A 12,421-nucleotide genomic window follows, 5' to 3' on the forward strand; every position below is an offset into this window, starting at 1 on the left:
AACTTGGGTGTTTATTTGTTGTATTCTATCCCCCCATGGTTGCCTTAGGACATTCATTGTTGAGGAAACCCCTCTGCAGTGGTGTCCGTCCTGATAAAAATCCTATATTAGGTCCCTTGTAATAGTTGTTGTCATAGGGACGTAAAGTGAGGATAACGGGAATGGGTAATCGGGTTATTGTTGGTTGGTGAAATTAAATATAATTATTTATTTTCAGTTGAAAACCCTATATGCTCTCCAGGCTCCCAAGCCTGACCCACTCAGTTTCTTTGTATTACAGGTAATGGCGCGAGAGCATAAGTTGGGGAACTTGTGAAGATGTTTCTGTTTATATACCAGTAGTTGTATATAACTATGTAAGGTCTATGTTTTATTGTTTATGCTTTTGTGTCTGTATCGGAACATGACATCCCGATTTTTGATATATAATGAAAATACATTTCTTTAAGAAATGATTTGATAAATCTTATTTTATCATGTAATGTTTTGGGGACAAATTCCGTAACTCATTTAAATCAATGGATTTACTTTGAAATTATTTTAAAAGCATAAATGAAACTGGTCTTTTCTGGCTGCGAATTTGGGGATGCCACAGTTGGTATCAGAGCATTAGTTTAAGCGTACTAGGAATTTGTAGGATTTCTAGACTTAAACTTAGAATGCTAAGTGAAGATTGTGAGATGAGTGTCTATCATATTTTAGACATGAGCACTAGTTTATTTTAGGAAAGGTGCCTAAAATGCTTTTATGTGCTAAATGTTATATGTTTGCCATATATGATATTATTTGTTCGGATCTATGGTTTGTTGCCAACTGGATCTGGAAATCTCATGTGTTTAGGATTCTAAGCGTAGGATTACGGTATTAGAACTAGCATGTAAACGTTTCGGAGTGATAAGGATGATTTAATTATCTATCGTGATTGAGGATCTAAATTCACCTTATTCGGTGTGTAGATAAAAAATGATAAGAACCAGAAGTGGAGTTGGAAATGTGAACGAAGACAGGAATCAGCCACCTGTGGTTGAGCGAGTACCTGTTGTAGCAGCAACACCTGAGCCAATGACAATGGTTGGTGTACAATTGATGATTCAGACAATGTTGGATCGTCAAATGGATGAAACTAGACATCTGCTTCGGTAGAATTGTGAAGAACTTTCAATGTCGATTGAACAGCCTGAGTTGAATGAAGGGCATTTGGAAGGAGGTAACTTTGGTGGGATTGTTGGTCAAGCTAACCCACCGTTAGTTAGACAAAACCACCAGGAGGGAGGAAATGATGGACTTGGATGCAAGTAAAACTACTTTTTGACTTGCAAACCATCGACCTTCAGTAGAAAGGAAGATCCGATCGGAGTTATGGATTGGATCTCGGAAATGGAGCTAGCCTTCATGACGTGTGGCTGCAGAGGCAAGTTGCAGACCACTTTCGCAGTACGTCAGTTCAGGGGTGGAGCTGTTCATTGGTGGAACACTCTGGGGAAGACCTTAAGTCCTAATGAGCCACTACAACTAACTTGGGCAGAGTTCTTGATGTAGTTCAAGCGCAAGTTCTACTCGGCCCAAAATCTACTGGAGTTGGAGAACAAGTTTCTGACATTGACTAAAGGCAGCATTTCAGTCGATGATTACACCAATTCCTTTATAGACAAAATGGAGTTTGCTTTGCGTATCATCCTAGATGAGCTGACAAAAGTTGACCGGTATGCAAAAGGACTCCCATGGGAGTACGCTATGCCAGTACGTCAGGCCCCTACTCTAGAGGCAGCTATTTGGGTTGCCAAGTCTGTTAAGGACACGATCAAGGGAAGAACCGCCAGCAAGGTTGAAGTTGGTGATAAGAGAAAGTTTGAAGGAACTTTAGGTTCCAACAAGAAAATCAAATTTTCGAAGATTGATTTGAAAAATTTTGGAGGAGGAAAAGGAGGCGAATAGAAATGATGTGAAAAGTTCAAGAAAAAGCACTATGGGAAGTGTAGTGAGGAGGTGACCTGCTACAAATGTGAAAAAAAATTGGGCATTATGCCAATGAGTGTCCGTCCAGAAAGAGGACATGATTTGGATGTAATGAAGAGGGGCACATTTTGAAAGACTGTCCTAAAAAGAAGGAGGCAGCAAAACCCAATATTTCGCCAAAGTCAAAGGTGACAGCCTTTCAGATGACACTTGAGGCTGCAAAAGATGAAGCTGATGTCGCTTCAGGTACCTTTCTCGTAAACAAATTGTCTGCCCAAATTTTATTTGATTCTGGAGCCAACTACTCCTTTATTTCACATAAATTTGGTAGAAAACTAGCTTTGTCTGCCAATAGACTAGATAATGCTTTATTTGTCGAAGTTGCTAGTGGCAAGTTTATACCTGTTAGCCATCGCATGAAAAACATCTTAATTGATTTGAATGGGAATAAGTTCCACGAGGAATTATTGCCTATTGAGCTAAATGGTTTCGACATCGTGTTGGGGATGGATTGGCTTAGCGCCAATGATGCCGAAATACTATGCAAGAAGAAGATTGTAAAAGTAAACCCGCCAGGGAAAGAGTCATTTATGGTGTAAGGGGACAAACGCAGATTAAATTCTGGAATCATTTCTCTAGCACCGACGGAGATGAAGGAGCTTATGATGCAACTTCAGGAATTGTTGGACAACGGTTTCATAAGACCTAGTTCATCGCCCTAGGGAGCTCCAATGTTATTCGTGAAGAACAAAGATGGAAGTATGAGAACGTGCATCGATTACAGAGAGCTGAACAAGGCAAAAATAGAGAATAGATATCTGTTGTCGAGGATTGATGATCTGTTCGATCAACTACAAGGTTCAAGTTATTTTTCAAAGATCGACCTAACGTCAGGATATCATCAGCTGAAAGTGAGAGATCATGATATAGAGAAGACTACATTCAGAACATGATATGGACACTACGAGTTTTTGGTTATGTCATTTGGACTAACCAATGCTCCAGCTGCGTTCATGGATTAATGAACAGGGTTTGTAATCCGTTCCTTGATAAATCTGTGATAGTGTTCATAGATAACATTTTAATTTACTCGAAAATCCATGAGGAGGATGGCAGACACTTGCGAGAAGTGTTAGAAGTCTTGAAGAAGGAGAAGTTGTATGCAAAGTTCTCCAAATGTGATTTTTGGATTCGAGAAGTCCAATTCTTGGGTCACGTGGTCAACCAAGAAGGGATAATTTTTGATCCAGCAAATATTGAAGCTCTGATGAAATGGGAACAACCGAAAAGTCCCACGGAGATCCGAAGCTTTTTAGGATTAGCCGGATATTATAGAAGGTTTATCCAAGGCTTTTCTTCGATCGCTACTCCACTAACATCTTTAACCCGCTAAGGAGCTACTTATGCTTGGAGTGATAATCACAAAGAAGCATTCGAGTTGCTAAAGAAGAAGCTATGTGAAGCACCGATTCTTTCTCTACCCGATGGAGTTGAAGACTTCGCTATCTATAGCGATGCGTCTGGTGTTGGGTTGGGTTGTGTTTTGACCCAAAGAGAAAAGGTGATAGCACATGCGTCTCGACAGTTGAAAGAGCATAAAAAGAACTAACCCACTCACGATTTGGAGCTAGCAGCGGTAGTTTTTGCTCTGAAGATATGGAGGCATTACCTCTATGGCACGAAGTGCAAACTTTTCACTGATCATAAGAGTCTCCAATATCTCTTTAGTTAGAAAGAATTGAATATGAGGCATCGACACTGGCTAGAACTACTTCAGGACTACGACTGCGAGATACTTTACCATCCCGGTAAAGCAAATGTTGGCGTTGATGCTCTCAGTCGGAAAGTCAATCTTGAAAGAAAAAGGCTCAGAGCATTGAGAATAGAAGTTGTCTCGACCATTGTGGAAAGTATAAAGAAATCTCAAGAGGAAGCTTCTGAAAAGAATGACCGGAATGAGGAACGTTTGGGAAAAATGTTGGTCTTTGGTACAAACGGTCATGGACTGAAGGTATTCCAAGATCTTATTTGGGTACCTAAGTCAGAAGGAATAAGAGATCTTCTAATGGAAGAAGCTCGCAAAACCATGTACTCAATTCATCCTGGCAGCACTAAAATGTATAGGGACCTAAAACCCTACTACGGGTGGCCGACGATGAAGCCTGATATTGCAAAGTCTGTGGCCGAGTGTGTGACATGTGCAAGAGTTAAGGCACAACATCAAAAACCATATGGGAGTTTAGAACCTTTGCCCATACCTATGGGTAAATGGGAAGACATTGCTATGGATTTTGTCACTAAACTACTCATAACAAAGAATGGTCATGACATGATTTGGGTGGTCGTTGATCGCTTCACTAAGAGTGCGCATTTCATAGTAGCCAACGAGAAATGGTCTATGGATAAACTTGTGAATTCCTACATGAAGGAAATTGTGAGGCTTCACGGTGTTCCGTTAACGATTGTGTCAGATCATGATAACCGTTTCACCTCGTGATTTTAGAGAAGTCTACAAGAGGAATTGGGTACCAAGTTGTGTTTGAGTACAACTTAACATCCACAGACTGTTGGTCAGAGCGAATGGATGAAACAAACACTTGAAGATATGCTGAGAGCATGTACCTTAGAATTCCAAGGCAACTGGGATGAACATTTGCCTTTGGTAGAATTTTCCTACAATAATAGTTTCCACTCGAGCATAAAGATGGCACGTTATCAGGCAATGTATGGACAAAAATGTCGTTGGCCATCTTGTTGGCTTGAGGCTGGGGAAAAGCAGTTTATGGGACCTGAGATAGTCCATCAAACTGCTGAAAAGTTGAAAATAATTAAGGAGACAATGTTAGCAGCTCAGGATCGTCAAAAGAGCTATGCTGACAACAAGCAAAGACCAATGAATTTTGAAGTCGGAGATTCGGTTTTGCTTAACGTCTCGCCGTGGAAGGGACTTATATGATTTGGTAAAAGGGGAAAGTTAAGTCCAAGATTTGTTGGACCGTTAAAAGTTCTTCAGAGGATTGGGAACCAAGCTTACAAGCTGGAATTACCCGAAGAACTGAATGGAATTCATAACACTTTTCATGTGTGTTATTTGAGGAAGTTCACGGGAGAAGTTCCCGACATGATTCCACTTTTGGAATTGAGAATTGATGAGAACAAGAGGTTAATTGAAGAACCAGAGGCAATCGTTGACCGAAATACGAAGAAGTTGCGACGCAAGATGGTCGAATTAGTGCTTGTCCGATGGAAACATACGAATGAGCCAAATCTCACATGGGAGACGGAGAGTGACATGATGAGTCGCTATCTGCATTTGTTTGTTGATGTGTGATTCCGAGGACGGAACCATCCTAAGGGGAGAGAGAATTGTAACGCCCGTGTTTCTGGGCTACGCATTAATGTTGATGTAACAGTCTAGGTTAACCTTTGTAACTCCTTTTGAAATAATAAGAATGTATTATTTAAGTATTATGTGTTTATTGCTTAATTGTGTGATTTAACTGGATTAAGGACTAAAAATAAGCACAAAAGTAAAAATATTAGATAAGCCCGATATCGATACATGAAGTTGTAGTGGTCGTGGCAAGGTTTCCGAATATATATATATATATATATATATATATATATATATATATATATATATATATATATATATATATATATATATATAAAGAATGCTGAAATCCGAGTTATAACGAAAAAGTTATGACCTGTCGAAGTTTCGCAACAGAACCAGCACGAGGCTGAACAACGTAAATAATGAATTTACGATAAAGTGATATTTAGCCTTAGTGATCTAAATGAAAATTCTAGAATACGTTAAACTGAGAGCGTGCATAAAAAGAACGTCTAAATCTGACTTCGTATGAAGAAGTTATGATTTTTCTAAGTTTCGACTTAGTAGTATGCAGCCCAAAACTCAAATGTTAGATCGAGTGATTGTTAGCCGAAACAATCAAAACGAGAATCGAAGATCTCATTAATAGTAGTTCAACGGTAAACAGACAGACGAAAACGGACGTTGTATGAAGAAGTTATGAATTTTTAATTGACTTTTCCTATCCTGACCTCTTAAAAATATAATAATAAAAAAAATAAATTCAAAATTAGCCGGCGGAGTCTAAACGAGAGTTGTAGAGCATAATCTCACCTACGCGTGGATATAAAGAACGTCGAAAACGGAGATTGTATGCGAGAGTTATGATTTTCTGAAGTTCGAGGCACGCCTCCCAAAGAGGGAACTCCCCGCGTTCCGTGCTTGGCTCCGGATTGGCCACGTCGATACTGACTCAACGGATAAGGGATAGGATCGGAACCCCACTCCTATGCGCCGCATTCAAAGGGAGCGCCCTGCAATCTAGACCAATTCCAACCCTATAAATAGATGTCGTGGCTTGCCGAGTTTTAGTGCTCAAGTTCTTCCCTCTCACTCATTATTACCTCGTTTTGCGTGCAAGTTACTCCCCGAAGCCCCGGTAACATTCCCGAGACCCGAAGCAAGTCCCGAAGCCCCGAGGATCCCGAGAAGTAAAGTTTCCGAGCCGAAACTCTATCCGCAAGAAGCCCGGTGTTTGGGAAAACATCCTGGTTTTCTCGGAAACGATTGTTTTAAGAGGCGAGATGTTGTCCAAGCATCGTCTTATTAAGTGAGTGTATATTCTTTTTCTTCTAACACATAGATACGAAGTATTCTCTACAAAATACTTGTTATGTGTTTGTAGATTATTTGTTTATTTGAAATAACTATTGAATGAAATATTTGTACAAGTTTTAGGTTGTATATAAATGTATATATTTTTATCTACTAATATGTTGGGTAGAACATGGGTAGATAGTTGTTGTGTGATGAAATAAAATGATGAGAGGCCTCGATGTGATTGTGATCTAGTCGTCTAGCAGAATATGGATGATGACCATGGACTTTTCTAGACAGTTCAGTGGAACGTTGGCAGATTCATAACCTGTAGGTGTAGTGAACTTGGGTGTTCATTTGTTGTATTCTATCCCCCTCATGGTTGCCTTAGGACATTCATTGTTGAGGAAACCCCTCTGCAGTAGTGTATGTCCCGATGAAAATCCTAGATTAGGTCCCTTGTAATAGTTGTTGTCATAGGGACGTAAAGTGAGGATAACGGGAATGGGTAATCAGGTTATTGTTGGTTGGTGAATGAATTTCGTATACGCCCTTCCTAAACAGACAAATATCGTATTTGCCCGGCCTAAAATTGAAATATCATATATGTCCTTTTTAATGTTTTTTAATATCATATATACCCAAATCAATTTTTTTAGTAATTTTTATTGTTTTATAATTGTTTTTCTTAATATTAAATCATTATAATGAAAAATTATTTTGAATGGACAATTATACCCTTCCTTATTACAACAGATTACGTTTTCACTTATATCACAAAATCACTTTCAACCCTAATACTGTCGATCATTGCTTCCATCACTACTTCCGATCTTTGCATACTATTTCCAAAATTTGTATATGCAGATTCAAGTCAGCAGAGCTAGAAAGAAGTAGTAACTCCAAACAAACAATCTTTCCCTTTTATTCTAGTTACCCTAATTTGAAATTTAACAAAACTTTCTGTTGAAGGTATAATGTTTCATACCCAGCACTCTACGCCACTAAAGGAGATACCAAGGATTACAAACTCTTCAACTGTATTCAGGTTTGTACAGATTGCTTGCTGATTTGTGAAAAATACATCATTTTTCTTCAATTCGTTTGTGGGATTTTGACGTATCTGACTTTTATTTGTTTGATTACAGAGAGGGCATCAGAATTCGTTGGAATCTCTGCCGATCTTCTTTGTTTTGATGGTTTTGGGAGGATTTAAACACCCACTTATATTTTCAACTCTAGGATTAGCGCACACAGTTACTCGGTCTTTCTATTTCAAGGGTTACTCCTCCGGTGATCCTAAGGGACGTCTCGCGATTGGGTATGTGAATTCTAGTGATAAACCCTTGTCTCTTTGCTCCATACTTTCTTGTAAGGAATGATAATGGATCTGTAATCTGTATTTACTTTGGATATCATATTCTGTTTGCAGAGGATTCAACGTTCTTAAAGAAGCAAAGATAAATTGCGATCCAAATTGACTATTGGTTATGATCCAAATTTAACTGATGCGATAATAGGGGAAGGAGCAATTGATACAATGAAAACGAACAGAGAAGTAGCGAACAGGGGAGTAGCGAACATGGAGTAGCGATCGAAAGCATCAGGTCGACGTGAACGTGATTTTGTGACACAATGAAAACGTGATCTGTTGAAGCAATAAGAAAGGGTATTTTTGTCCATTCAAAAATGATTTTTAATTATAATGATGGAATATTACGAAAAACAATTATAAATCAATAAAAATTATAAAAAAATAGATTTGGATATATATGATATTAAAAAACATTAAGAATGGCATATACGATATTTCAAGTTTAGACCGGACAAATATGATATTTAACTGTTTAGGAAGGGCGTATATGAAATTCTACCTTAAATATAATTATTTATTGAGGGTTGAAAACCCGTATATGCTCACCAGGCTCCCAAGCCTGACCCACTCAGTTTTTTTTGTATTACAGGTAGTGGAGCGAGAGCATAAGTTGGGGAACTTGTGAAGATGTTTTTGGTTATAGACCAGTAGTTGTATATAACTATGTAAGGTCTATATTTTATTATTCATGTTTTTTTGTCTGTATCGGAACATGACATCCCGAGTTTTGATATATAATGAAAATACATTTCTTTAAGAAATGCTTTGATAAATCTTATTTTCTCATGTAATGTTTTGGGGACAAATTCCGCAACTCTTTTAAATCAATGGATTTACTCTGAATTTTTTTTAAAAGAATAAATGAAACCGGTATTTTCTAGCCGTGATTTTAGGGATGTCAAACCTTACCCTTGGTGGGAGTGATGACTTGAGAGTGGTGGGGTATAGTGACGCTAGCTTTCAGACTGACAGGGACAATTTCCGTCTCAGTCGGTCTGGGTCTTTACCCTAAATGGAGGAGAAAAAACTTGGAAAAGTTCCAAGCAGGAGATAGTAGTTGATTCAACTTGAGAATCAGAGTACATAATAGCAAGCGAGGCGCGAAGGAGGCAATATGGCTGAAGAACTTCAATGGAGACCTTGGAGTTGTACCAGGTATAAAGGAGCCTATGGAGATTTTATGTGATAGCGAGAGTGCCAGTTGCCTTAGCCATGGAACCAGGGGATCACAGCAAATCCAGACACATCGACAGAAAATACCACTTCATTAGACATCGAATAGAAGAAGGACTCCTAATGACAAAGAGGGTATAATCAGATGAGAACACAACAGATCCCCTCACGAAGGGACTGAGTATGGTTAAGCATTTACAGCATGCAAGGCACATTGGGCTGAAGGATGATATTAGTTTTAATGATTAGATAGCTTTCGAAACCTGTAATAGTTGAAATGTAATTGACATTTGATGTTAAAATAAAAGGTACTTTTTAATTACTAGTATGGTACTATCTTGTGTCAATCATTTACTATTGTTTCACTTTACATGTTTTAACTTCTAGAATAATTATATTATTCAAACTATCCATAGTCGATCATATGTTGAAAGTAGGTATTGAATCAAGACTGTCATAAATTTAGTTTGTAGATTTGTCTGAATGGTATTGGACATAGCAAAGTTTGTTGCAAAATTCATGAGTGCTCATAAGGTCTGAGTATTGGATTCAACCTGTGCTCACTTGTATCACTTCATGGAATTTATCACGAGTGATCGTGAGACAGTAGTATCATATAAGTCTTCAAACCTAGATATATGAGTTGTTGACTATGAGTTGGTTGTACATTGATAGTACAAAAATGCATCGGTAACTCAATGTTATAAAATGTGTTGTTGTGTATGCTTCAATGAAAAGTTAGTACAAGCATATACTGTCGAAATTTATCTGTTCCTTTTAGTCCTTGGAGGATTAAAAGCGATGTCTTGGGCCCCTCGATGATTTTGTTTTGACCTATGTACCGGGCCCGGTCAAAACTAAATTGATGTGTTCGATTAAGTTCTATGTCAAAAAAATCGGAAATCGGGAAACAAACTGCTGGACAATAAGTATGACATTGTTCCATGTATTTGTCCGGCTGATATCCTGAACAGAGGATTATATGATCACTTATCTAAAATGGAGCGTCTCGTTTCGATAGAGGTTTTTAAGAGCTACGATTGTTGGTTGGTGTTTTTCATCGTACTAGCAGTTATAGTTATTAGACTTATCCAAGTAAGAAACTTTTGGGGTGATAGGCTCTTAAAGGTCCTAGGAATCAAGCTACAAGAAAAGGTATGTCATTATACTAGATTTTTGTATTACATATACTTCATGGTATGCTAGTTAGGATGAAACCTTGGAAAATGAATGTTTGCATGTATAATAGAGAAAACATAGATCCAAAGTTTCTAGGGTTGCATGCACATCTTAGGAGTGTTAGAATGCTCAAAACCCTTCAATTACTTCATGGATTTTATCATGAGTAATTTTGAGACGATAATATCTTATATTATTGAAAAGGATATATATGAGTTGTTGTTTACAAGTCAGTTGTGCATTGATAATACGTAAACGCATTAGTAACTTGATGTCATAAAACGTATTGTTGTGCATCATTTGATGAGTAAATAGTGCTAGCATACAAGTCGAAGTTTATCCTTTCCTTTTACCCTAACGGAAAAAATGATATCTTTGGTCCCCTTGATGATTTGATGTCGACATCTGAAGTGCTTGGCCAAGCCTAGATTGAATTGATGTGTTCAATTAGTATTCTGATTTCGGTCATCATAAATCAGAAATCGGGAAACAAAAATTGGAAAATGAGATTAATTATAATCCATGTTCATGTCTGTACGATATCTTGTACAACGGATGAACATTTGATCACTTACCTTAGGACACGTAACTGACTGGGTCATAGTTTGACAGCGGCTTTTGAGAGCTATAGTTCAAATCAGTTTTAGAAGTTATACTGGAAACTATAGTTATTATAATTATCCAAGTGGGAGACTATCGGATTAGGTGTGTAAGCCTATAACTATAATTGGTATATAATTTAATTGATAGTAGCACAATCTTTTTGGGTTGCCCTCAAGACTAGCAACTAGACAGGATACATATAATGGCTCATGTACTTTAATCGTTCCGTCATAAAATCTATGCGGGTCTATAGTCTCCCGTACTTTGTTCATTCTGCCATGAACCCTAACTACACGAACATGCATCTATAGGCTTTCGTACTTTGTTCGTTCTGCCATCAACCCTCACTAACTTTTAAGCATACCAACAATCACGCACATAGACACTACACATTCGGCTCTATAGGCACATAGAAAGTACGTTATGCGCTCTATTCTACTAGATCCTATATCCTAACATACATGGATATATAATAAAATACATAATATAGTGAGGTGAAGTCACATGGACAATTGCTTCAAGGATTAATAGCTACCTAGATAATCTCACTGACGAGCAACGTGCCTAACGAGTATTAACCTATAATACTATGACTTATCAGATCCTAAGGGAATCTGGTAATAATGGTTAGACCTATCACCAATCCCAATGAATACTGATAGTTCTATCAAGTAAGGATCAGCCAGGCAGAACATTTGGGAGGCATGATCATTTCGGCATATGGCTTTTTTTAAATCAAACAATCAAGCCAACGTGACCATTCTAGACACCTCTCCTGTAAGTAGATTAATCAGTATTTTGACTTGGAATTACTAATAATCTTATTTATAGGTCCATCATAATGACATATGACTATAAATATAAGTTACACTGAAAACGAGAGAGTGTAGCTTAACTTACAAAGATTTGGCCGAAAAGCAGCAAAATTGTACTGACAGAATTCCTAATACCGAAAGCTTACTTCTTTACGGGCCTCTTAGATATTCTAGAGCCTTGCTAAAGTGTCCTAAAACTAAGGGAAAGTTGGACCCTAAGAACTAGAGAGATTTGAGATAAAATAGAGTGAAATGGGTGAGGAATGAACAAGATTTCATAGTTATTTATAGTGCCAGGGGAGGTGTGCTCCGCGCAAGGCCATGAGCATACCACGCACATGAGCCTTGTTGGCTCCTCCCTCCTTTCGCCACATTTCGCAACAAGAATGGGCCACATCCCCCATCTTCTAGAAGGTGACATGTGTCAGACTCTTTTGGTGTCATGTGTTGCGTCCGTATCTTTCCACATCATTGTTGGATTAAATGTCTAAGTCCATAACTATAACTGCTATATACTTAAATTGATAGTAGCACATTCCTTTTGGGTTGCCCTCAAGAATATAAACTAGAGAAGATGATTTTAGAGAGAGAGGGTGATTTATTATTTGATTAATAAATTGAAATAAATAATTTGTTAATATATTATGAGAATAATATTTTAATTAGAAATAGTAATATTTAATTAAT

The sequence above is a fragment of the Lactuca serriola genome, chromosome 8, assembly GCF_051521515.1.
Source record: "Lactuca serriola cultivar US96UC23 chromosome 8, Lser_US96UC23_V15, whole genome shotgun sequence".
Classification (NCBI taxonomy): Eukaryota; Viridiplantae; Streptophyta; class Magnoliopsida; order Asterales; family Asteraceae; genus Lactuca; species Lactuca serriola.